Raw genomic sequence first — 11,366 nt, forward strand, 5'->3', positions numbered from 1 at the left:
AAAGGGCCACTTCAGCACTTTTTTTGCATCCGGACCACACTAGAACTGGTCCAGCTCCAAAACTACAACACCTCACTGGTATTTGATAAAAAGGTGAAATCTCTGCTAAAATCTTGTGTTTTGAATCAACATTCATATAAATTAATTCATGTCATTTCAGTGAGTCATCATGGTTGTGCCCGGAGTCCAAATACATGTCATATACACATTCAAGCCACTTGTTTTAAATAAATGCTTCTATTTTAATTCAGTTTGGTCTTCATTGGAACTGATGTGCAGGAGGAGAATGACTGGTTGACCTCAGGATTTATGGCCCTGTTCACCATCACAAGGATTGCTGGGCAGAGAGCAATCCTTAAACCGATTTGTTTGACTCCTGAGCAGACTTTTAACTCCGAGGACTTTCCAGCTGTCTGCAAAGAGCTAAAGAGGACCACAGAGACCAGTAAAGGCCGGACTGTGGGCTCCCTCAAATCCAAAAGGCCACTTTTTGTCTCATAATGCAAAACAGTAACGCCATGTCAGATCTGAACTCGTATGACGTCTTGTCTGGACCAGATCAGTTAAATTAATTAATTTTTTTTATTTTTGACTTGCACTTGTTTTCCTGCACAGTACCGTATCTCTTCTTTTCTTTTTTTTAAAGCAATGCAGTTTTTACTGCCTTCACAATAATTCATCCTAGGTGACGCAGCTTCTCGACAGTTTACGGCAATTTATTTTACGCAGTGCAGCTTTGCCCTCGTTTTTTTGTGGCACAGCTTTTCGAGAACTTTCATTAATTCTCTCGTCTGGCCCACAGTGTGTGTGGATGTGTGTGTGTGTAAAGGGGAAGCCCTCTGCATTTGTGTGTGTACCCATTCCTGTTCCGTTGCTCTGTCAGCATTTCCTCAATTCCAGGACGCACAACTCTGCAGAGTGCAGAGAGGGAACATCAGGAGATCCCAGCTGGTTTAAGCGTTTGACTGCAGGTGGATTAGAACCGACGACCTGGGCGGCATTTTGTCCTCTGCGGTCGGACCCGCACACGAACCGGTCCTGCTCTGATCACTGGATCACTTCCAACGAAGCTCCGTTAGCTTCCAACGTACGAGCTGAATGATAAACAGCAGGAGGACGAGAGCAGCCGAGGGGCTCCGTGTCCATGGCAACGTTCCGTCCCGCAGCTAACTGACCTTAGACAACATCAAATTGCTTATAACAGCAATAAATGTTGGAGTAACTCAGTCTGTCTGTTGGCGAAGTATCTCATAAATCACAGCATGAATTTTGAGAACATTTGCAGAAATCCTTCAAGTAATGCTGATCTTTCAGCACATGGAGGCCAGTCCCCTTTGCTGTAGAAATTGTCCACTTCCGTCACGGCTGCCTCATCATTAAAGCCTCATTTCCTGTTTCCACGCAGCAACCCGGGACTGTTTGATTTGCTCGCACAGAACAGAGCTGTGACGTTTGACTAAAACTTCCTCAGACACGAGCGTTAGAAGAAATGTCCCCATTCAACGATCGGTGCTCATTTCATTATCGTTATTATCATCGTGCTGGAAGCTTATTGGCAACATTACGCCTACAGTTTTCTCAGTATTGCCCCTTTTCCACCGGCTCTAATTCAGAAGTCCGGCTCTACTCCGCTCCACTCGGCTCGGCTCTATAAAGAATGCATCGTGTTCACACCGGCCAGTTTGGTCGGTAGCAGAGGAACACCTCCTCGTGTTGCGGGGGGCGGGGCAACTGAAGCGCTATGGACAACGTTGGCCCTGTGTTGTTGCTGTTTTTTAAACTTATGGGGATTCTCCTGAGACTTCAGGAAGAGAGGCGCAGGGGAAGAAATGCTCTGGATGCTGCGATTGTTGCGCGGAGTAGGACAGCTGTTATCAGCTGGAGATTTCAGGCTTTACAGGCCTTCAGCTGGGGGACAGACGGCAGAAACGCTGCAGGGTAAGCTAACGCTGTTGTTTATATTCCTACCTTCGCTCTTTATGCTTCATCTGGCCACACCCACGACCAATGAGCGAACAGGAGCTAAGCTGGCGCCGCCCACGAAGCAGGGCCGACCCGGCTGGCCCTACTCCGAAGCAGGGACCAAAGAAGCAGGGACCGGCCTCGAAAAAATGCCCATGGAAACGCTTGCAAAGCAAGCCAAATAGAGTGGAGCCGGGACCTTTAGAGCCGGTGTAAAAGGGGCAAAAGAGACAAGAAAATCATTGCCTGGTCTGATGAGTCTCAATTCACTGAACTTCAACTCAACTGTGAGGTTAAGAGCCTCCAGTCCCCCCCCCCCGCCTCTGAAACTCCCTCCCACTGGACAGCTGCAAAATTGTCTCTTTAAACACATTTAAATCCTGCCTAAAAAAAAAACAACACTTTTGTAAGGAGGCTCGTTCATATTTCTATTATTTTTTCTTTCTCTTCTGTCTAAAATAAATCTTCTCTTTTACTGTATTATGGCTGTGCTGTCACCTGGGTGTCCTGAAAGGCTCAAAAAAAATTATACAACTACTACTAATAATAATAATAAGAGACACTGTTTACACTGCTGCCAGCAGATCCAAACTAAAATCCTTCACCGTCTGTCAGCTCAGCTCTTGTTTCTGTAAGGTAACAGACATCAAGAGGCCTGGGGGGTTGTGATGTCACACAAGGAGCTTTTTAATGAGTCACGGTTCCGGCGGTTCACCAAACAGGATTTACAGAAGTGGAGCCACATTTACTGAAACCCAGCTGCTTGTTCGAGGAAGCTGTCAGGGCAGCGATCTGAGTGTGTGTGTGTGTGTGTGTACTTGTATTTGCTACATTGTGGGGACAATTTTCCTAATACTAACTTGTGAGGACAACCTGCTCCTTGTGGGGACCAAAGCCTGGGGTTCGGTTTAGGACTAAGGTGTGAGTTGAGTTTAGGGTTAGCTATGTACTGGTCAGGGTAAGGGTCAGGGTTGGCTGTAGTAATGTATGGAAGTCAATGGAAAGTCCCCACAAAGGTAGAGAGACTGACGTGTGTGTGTGTGTGTGTGTTTGTGTGTGTGTTGCTGTTTTCTGAGTCACCACTTTCTGGGTCTGAGGAGAAGTGACTTAAAGTGAAAAACGGCTTTTCTGATGCGATCCAGGAAGGTTTCGAAGTGTGTGTGTGATGTCTGGGGGGGCTTTGGGGATGAGTGGGTGCTCTTATAGGAAGGGAAGTGACTAAAGCAGTTTACTGTAAGCTCCTGATGTGTCATCGTTGTGTCAGCCCCCCACCCTGTCCAAACGCCTCGTAAAATTAAAGGCCTAGCATTCCTCGAAGGACTGCGTTTTTTCCCGCCACATTGAGAGGATCTTCTGTTGACAAATAGATATTTTGCCAACAGACAGGCATAAACAAAGGCTATCAAATAGCTTCAGAAAGCATCCTCTGAACTATGATTTTTGTTTGTTTGAATGACAGATTAACCCCAGATCCATCACTTTTTCTTGTTTAATCCTCCCTGTCCGTCCAGCCGTGTTCCCCCGTTGAACGAGAAGCCAAACTACCCTGTGGTTTTTTCAGTTAACGTTAAATTGGCCCGTTTCCGGTTGTTTATCTGCGTGCCGCCGCAGCGCTGGGAGGGGCCCGAAGCCGTGATCCGTTCCCGGAACTGAGCCCCAAACAAAACCAGATGTCTGAAAATTCTCCTGAAAAAGAGAGAGAGGGGGGGGGTGGCTTGTTTTGTTCGGTTCGTTTTCTGGAAATCCAGAACCTGAGGTGTGATCAGAAATGTGGAGCCGTGTTTTTTCTGCAGAAGATCATATTTGTCTTCGCTTTAATTCGTTCTTTGCTGCAGGGGAAATCTTACTCAGAGGGCATCATTATGTGATCGTTTTCTTGTGAATAAGCAAAAGATTTTTATTAATTCAGCATTTTTTTGTTTTGCTCTGTTTTTTTTAGGAAAACGTAAAGTAGATATGTACACATTTAGGTTTTTTTTTCCCAAGGTCAGTCTTCAGTCAACTCTAAATGTTTATAAGTTGTAGATATACATCCAGTATTACCTTTCAGGAGCTCTCAGCTTGCAGAGAAATCCTTGTTGGAGGAAAACCAGCTGACAAACTGGGCGATCGGCAGCGGTGGACGAAGTACTCAACTATAGTACTTGAGTAAAAGTATTGATACTCGTGGTCAAATCTTACTCAACTCCAAGTAAAAGTTAAAGCCCTGAAGTACTCACTTTTAAAAATGCCTAAGTATTCAAAAGTACAAATTAAATGTTCTAATATCAGTAATTTTGCAGAAGCTTGTAACTTTCAGAAACCACCTGATGTATCGACGCGTAGAAACACTCTGCTGCAACTTCTACACCACCTGGAAAGAACTTCAGCAGAAAAATACCACAAAAAATAAGGATTTATTTGTCTAAAAACACCAAACCAGAGAGTCTTGGTTCTCCTCACACTTTCACTGTGGAGCCGAGGTTTAAGGTTGAATCTGTCCACGAAGTAACGACCAGCTTCCTGGAAATGTACCGGAGTGAAAGTTATAAGTTCCCCCTGAAAAAATTACTCAATTACTCAAAAAATGTACTAAAGTATAGTAATCAAGTAAATGTACTCCATTACTGTCCACCACTGGAAATCGGCTGATGATGAGCCGACGTCCGGCCTGAGCTTAACATCAATCCAACTTTCTGTCCTCGCAGGCGCAGAGGCAGCGTGGACGGACAAGACGAGATGAATGGACGGGGACGATGACATCGCTGTGGACCACGGGAGCCTGGATCTGCGTGTCACTTCCTGGGAAAAAAAACAGAACAGGAAGCCAGAGCAAAAAGTAACAACGAGACCTAACCTAAGTCTTTCTCCGGGGAGAGTGGAAGCATGTGTGTGTTTCCCTCTCTTTCTCAGGGGCGCCGCCAGAAAAAAGTTTAATGCAGGGGTGTCCAACCCTGGTCCTCAGGGCCACCATCCTGCATGTTTTCCTTGTTTCTCTGCTCCAACACACCTGATTCAGAGGTTAAATCACCTCTTCATGTTCTGCAGAAGCCTGTTAATCACCCATTGATTCACATCAGGTGTGTTGGAGCAGAGGAACAAGGAAAACCTGCAGGACGGTGGCCCTGAGGACCAGGGTTGGACACCCCTGGTTTAATGGGATGGCTGCATGGGAGCCACTGAAATTTTGGGGTGTCACACCGAATCCAAAAGCCATGAGTTTCAGAACTTTTATTAAACCGCTGTCATATTGAGTGAGAAAGACGAGTCACTCCTGAAGTCACTGAAGCTCGTCGTCTCCTCACTTTACTTCATAATAACAGCAAATATTAAACATGTCGCCCTCCCACTCAGTTCTGGTTTTAATTTTAAGAAAACAGTCACCTAATGTTATATTCTAACCCATCTACATGGGAGGCGACTCGGTGAGGGACTACAAAACTGAACAATCTGACTCTGGTAACCGTGACCTTTAACCTTCCTCCCAAATCCTGTATGATCTACAGCCCAAACGTCAACCAGACAGTCCAACTCCAGGAGTTAAGTCCAGCCTTATTTCTTTAGTTACACAAATAAAGAAACCATTTATACGCTGCGGTGAATTGTTCAGTTTAAATGTTAACATTGTTTGTTTGTTTTAGCTCAATATCAGTAAATCCTGTGTGTGTTGGCTAATGATGATTAACTACGGTGGCTATCTTTAATTGGGTTGACTCTAAAAGTTAGAGAGTTTGATGATTATTTTCTGACAGTTTCATTAAGATTCCTCCAGTTTGTTATAAAATATTTAGAGTTGACTCCAATAGTAAACGTCAAAGATGCAAAGGCTGGTTCTGACCTCCCTAACGAAGAGGAGAACTTCCCCTTCAGGATGCTGCTTCCTGGTTGTCGCGGTAACAGCAGTACTGACAGGAGAGCGTAGCAACGCTTCCCCCTTGTGTTCAAACGTTGAACTGCAGGACCGTGTGATGAACCAGATCATCGAACGCCTCTCAAACAGACCGGGATTATTATGGGATGCGTGGATCCGACTGTGTCTTTGTTGTCATGACGAACTTCTTGATTATGTAAGGGGCTGTGAGCCAGTTCACACAAAGGGCAATACATCAACACCACACACACACACACACACACACACACACCTAATCATCGTATATACATCTGCAGGGGTCAGCTTAATGCAAGATGGCCGCCACAGCTAATCAACCTGAGCTACTCTCATGCGTGTCTGAGTTTGTAGCTGCTGGGAGTTTCTCATCACACGTGGATCGCTCGGCTCCGTTTGGATTCGTCCCCCAGCGGTCCATGACGCCGTGTTGCCGTGGCGACCGCATCCACGCTTTCTGTTGTTAGATAATTTAACGTTTACAGCTCTTTCTGTTATTTCTGTAAGATTATTCCCTGCTGCCTGTGGATGTTTGCTTGTCTGTCATGTTAGCAAAACGTCGCATGAACCACAGACAAAAATGCTAACAGAACTTTCAGAAAGTAATCACTAGATGTAAACATTTCAGCTCAGCTAATCGATCTCAGCGAACACAAAAAATGGCTCCAACTCAGGCATTTTTACACATATGGAGCTAAACTTCGGTGTATAAAAGTCATCCTTTAAGTGCAAACACGTCATATTGTACGAACTTTTCAAGGTTTGACCAAAACGGCTGCAACGTGGCAAATCCCAAGTGTTCCTTCTAGGTCACAAGTGTCAAACTCTAGGCCCGCGGGCCAGATCCGGCCCTTAGTGACATTTCATCCGGCCCCCCAAGATAATATATAAATCTTATCAGATCCGGCCCTGCGGTCTGTGACAGATCGAGTCTCCATCGCTTCTCGTTTTGTTCAGTGAAGTCTACCTGCAAACGGTTGCTTTGAAGCCAAGAAAACAAGTTTTAATTTCTCAGTAATCTTTGATTTTTGACGTAAAAAGAGCAACAGAGAACATTGAACATCTCAGGCATCCGACTTGAGTTAACGACAAACCAACAGTAAATTTGCTTTAATGTATTTACGCCTTTTTCTGTATTTTCTTCTTGTTTTTGCTGTTTTAATGGAGAAAAATTGGTAAATGGCTTGCACTTATATAGCGCTTTATCTAGTCCAAGGACCCCAAAGCGCTTTACACTACATTCACACACTGATGGTGGTAAGCTACATCGTAGCCACAGCTGCCCTGGGGCGGGCTGACAGAAATGAGGCTGCCATCACACCAGCGCCACCGAGCCCTCTGATCACCACCAGAAGGCAAGGCGGGTGAAGTGTCTTGCCCAAGGACACAACAGCTGAGACAGCCAGAGCGGGGGTTCGAACTAGCAACCCTCCGATCACAAGACAAACCCCTACCTCCTGAGCCACTTAATAAGGCATTAAAAAATGAACGCTAATGATGCATCTTTTAAAGTTTGATTGGTTTTTGCTCTAAGTTTGACATATTACATCTAAAACCAAGGTTAATTTATGTATTTTTTTATAAATATTGAACTATATTGGGCCTTGGCCGGGACTAAGTTTTTAAATTTGGCCCCTTTGTGTTACCGAGTTTGACACCCCTGTTTTAGGCGGCTTCTAGGCCTTTAATTTGAAAGGGCGGACCAGGATGAGGTTCTTGGACACACCTGTGGCTCGGAGTTCAGCTCACCTGTTTGCATTTGACTCCAATTGAGTTTGGAGTCAAAAGAATCTGCTGCTGTTCTTTCTTAGGTTTGGGAAAACTGATTCACATAAGTTGAACTTTAAAAAAAAAAACAAGCTAAATCTTAGTGATAGTTGTGAATGACCAGATCTAATTTTAGCTCCATATCTGCACTGCTGAGGGTGAGTACTTCTTGTGTCAGTTGATTAAATGTGGCGGCCATCTTGAACGGAGCTGACTCGAACAGATGATTTATAGCTACGACTGCACCAGGTGTTAGCTGAATGTCTGTAAAACCAGCTGAGGTTTAGCCATTTCTGTGGTTGGAGATCTTATGGTAACGGTACAAACAAAAAAATGTTTGCAGCGTTCAATTTTTAGGATAAAAACCCAACCCATGATTTGATTTAAGTTCTAGCAAATGCTTAAAACGATGAATCTCTAATGTCCAGACTTGTTCTGTTGGTTTGACCCGTACCGGGACTGACTGGGTTTGACAGTTCTGTGGGTTCGTTCCACCCCCCACCCCCCTTCAGGCGAGCGAAAGCTGAACGTCTTCTCCAAGAAGCTGGTTTCACGTGGTGGTTTAGACGTGTCCCTGTTCTTCTAGCACCATTTGAAATCAGTGTTCTCGGGGACGGCTAGGACGTCCTCAGCATGGACCGGAGAACCAGCGGAGCGGATGGGGGGGGGTCTCGCCATTTCTTGTCTCCACTAAAAGATAACCGATTTCCTCTGATGCTTAGAGCCAGCTGCAGCCTTCTAGCACCATCTGAAATCGGTTATGGCGCCGTGGCTTGCTGCGTCTGAGACCCCCCCTCCCCCCCAACGGCGGGGACCACATGAGGACAATCTTTTCTCAACCACTGATGCATCAAAGCATGGGTCATTTTGTGTTTCTGTCTTTAAGAGTCCAAGGAATGAACCGTATTATTGTTGTTTCTGCAGTTCCAGCAGATTGCAGCTAGAGGGCGCCACCAGTCCAACACTAAAGTCTCATTAAAGCAATATGGTTTTTATTTTCCTGTTTTATTTCTTTCTATATTGTTGGAATATTTATCACATATCCCAAAGGTTGATTCAAGACTGATGGGATCAAGGAAACGTGAAAATATGGTTGCACATCTGCATGTCAATATAAACCACTATTGTAGTACGAAGGATTTTGTTTATTGTTTGTTTATTGTTCAGACCTTCTACACAGCGCCGGGGCTGGGAACTTTAAGCAAAAACGCTCGTTGAATTTGATTTTTGCTTTAAATACTCGATGCCCACATTCTGCTCACTTTAAAAGACAATAAAGAAATCAAAATTAAATCGGTTCCATTAGCTTTTATTTTCTTTCTAGCAGCTCCCAGCTTCTATATTTGTGCAATTTACTTTATTTAAATTTTGTACATCCAACATCACTGCATCATTTTAACCTGATAAAACAAAACTGATATTAGGAGAAAGAAATGTCTTGAAATGAGTTTGTAACAAAGAGAAAATCGAAACTAAACGCAAAAAGGAGTGAGGGGAATCCCACTGAAGTTCTTATTGCATGTTTACGACTAATGTTGGACAAGAGATCAGGGGAATTTTTAAGTTTATAATAGTGGCGGCTGGCCAATAGAGAGCGCAAGAGTTCTGCCCCACCACTCACATCACCTTGAATAAGATAGTAAATTAAATAGTAAAATTAAAATATTTCGAAATGTATGTATATATATTTTTAGTTGTGTAAGATGAATATTTTATAGTTAATGATGGGTAAAGTTGTTTTGTTCTTTGACGTTGTCTGAGTGGTGACGTATTTCCGCCCCGGGGCGCAAAAATCTTTATTTTTTTAAAAACTTTATTTAAAATAATCAGTTTACATACAAAACAAGGCAAGAACACCAGAACAAAGTATCAAAAATTTACAGGTTGAGTTGTGTACATTTGAAACAAAAATAAACAAAAATTAAACACATAAAAAAACAAAAAACACAAATACAGAGGTTCACAATAAATCAAAATTATTAATTCAAGTGCAAAGTTGTTGAGCAGATTTACTTTTAACTAAAATTAGAGACTCACAAAAACACTTTAGAACATTTTTCCAATGATCTGCATTTTTCCATTTTTCTGCATTTGGGCGCAAAAATCTTTGTCCATAGACAATCGTTAAAAGTAGCACATGCGCAGTAGCTCCTCTTCAAGACGAGATTGGGCCGCCGGAGCGTGGGACTCCTGCCACGGGGGCTGACGTCACATCCGTCTGTCAGAAAGTTCGCCTGATTGAAAAGTCGAGCCGCGGGTGAGCTGCCTTTTATTCAAAGACAGCAACAAGTTCATTACGTGACTAAGTTACATACACAAGGTAATAAATAAGTTCATAGTTAATAATTAGTTTAAGAAAATTGATGCTAAAATCTGTTAGAATGTTTGGTTTTGAATTCTAATCGGAGTGAGACATCCGACCTTCGTTATATTGTACGTGGAGAATACGTGACGTAGTGAGTGCTCTTACCATAAATAAACAATCTTTGACGTATTTTTTTCGGTAAAGTTTTGATAAATAAGGGAGAAAACATCAATACATACAAACACCTCCGTGTTTGTATGTATTGATGTTCAGGAAGCATTTGTGCATTTATAAGTACATTATAATGTTGCTTTTGTTGTTTTAAACCTAATCTAATCTGTTCAAGTGAAGCTCATCATGTGACAGGAGACAAACAGGTCCTCGTTTCTCTGAAATCACGTGACTGCCTTGTTATGAGTTTCGAGTTGCCAAAAAGGGGCGTGGTCAAGGCACACCCTGGTCAAAAACACCAAATATGCCCCATGACCTCCTTTTTCTGTTTGGACATTTGGCATGTTATCAAATGTTTGCAGGAACTCAATTCCCTTTATCATTAAGTAGCTGAGACAGTAGAGTCATAAAAGAAATAGATTTATTTTAGTATTTGATGTGCTGATTGTTCCAAATGAAACATCTTTGTGGAGAAAAGGTTTTGTTTATAAATGAAGGACCACACCAACAACATTTGCTTATGAAATTTCAATAACCAAAGTGCATGTTCTTGGCCTCCAACAACAGAAGAAAAAAACATTTTTGGGTATAAAGTTCCACGTAGGTGTGGGATTCTGTAAAAACTGCTTTATCCAGTTTATTTAAAAGTTATTATTAAGAGTAATAAAGTCAAGAAAGTTAAAAACTTAATCCTAGTCAAGGGCCAAATTAGATCAATATTTATTAGAAAAATACAGAAATTAACCTGGTTTTAGATGCATTATGTCAAATTATTCATATAGAAATATCAATATCAATATATTTGTCTTTTTCTCATAAATCCCAGCTCAGTTTCATCAATAAGACATTTGTAAGCCGCCGAGTCATTACATGCAGAGGGTTAGGAGACAGGGTGGAACGGTGGTGCAGCGGTTAGAGCTGCTGCCTCTTAGCAAGAAGGCTGCAGGATCTATTACCGACCTGGGTTACATGTTCTCTGGGGTTCTGGTTTCCTCCCACAGACCAAAAACATGCATGTTAGGTTCACTGTCCCTAGTTGTAAGAGACAGAGTGAACAGTTGTTTGTCTCATTTGTCTCTATGCATCCCTGTGATGGACTTGCGACTTGTCCAGAGTGTCCCCCGCTTCTCGCTGGAGACCGGCACCGGCTCGCCGCAACCCGAAATGGAGAAGCAGGTAAAGAAAAATGGATGGATGATTTGTAGCGCACGTGTAATGCATCAAGTGACCAGCAGGTGTCAGCAAACCGCCGAGGTTACTTTTTTTTTAATTATTAATAAATGAAGAGAAACGGCA

General features: G+C 43.0%; 1 long non-coding RNA gene across 1 annotated transcript in view; it reads left to right on the forward strand.

Annotated features, from left to right (window-relative positions):
* LOC108249068 overlaps positions 1 to 5,538 on the forward strand; it is a 33,177-nt gene extending 27,639 nt beyond the window's left edge. Inside the window, exon 3 of the long non-coding RNA XR_001809187.3 lies at positions 4,650 to 5,538. This is a non-coding gene — a long non-coding RNA (uncharacterized LOC108249068). The remainder of the gene's footprint in view (positions 1 to 4,649) is intronic.
* The last annotated feature ends 5,828 nt before the right edge of the window (positions 5,539 to 11,366 follow it).

The sequence above is a fragment of the Kryptolebias marmoratus genome, linkage group LG1 (genome assembly GCF_001649575.2).
Source record: "Kryptolebias marmoratus isolate JLee-2015 linkage group LG1, ASM164957v2, whole genome shotgun sequence".
Lineage (NCBI taxonomy): Eukaryota > Metazoa > Chordata > Actinopteri > Cyprinodontiformes > Rivulidae > Kryptolebias > Kryptolebias marmoratus.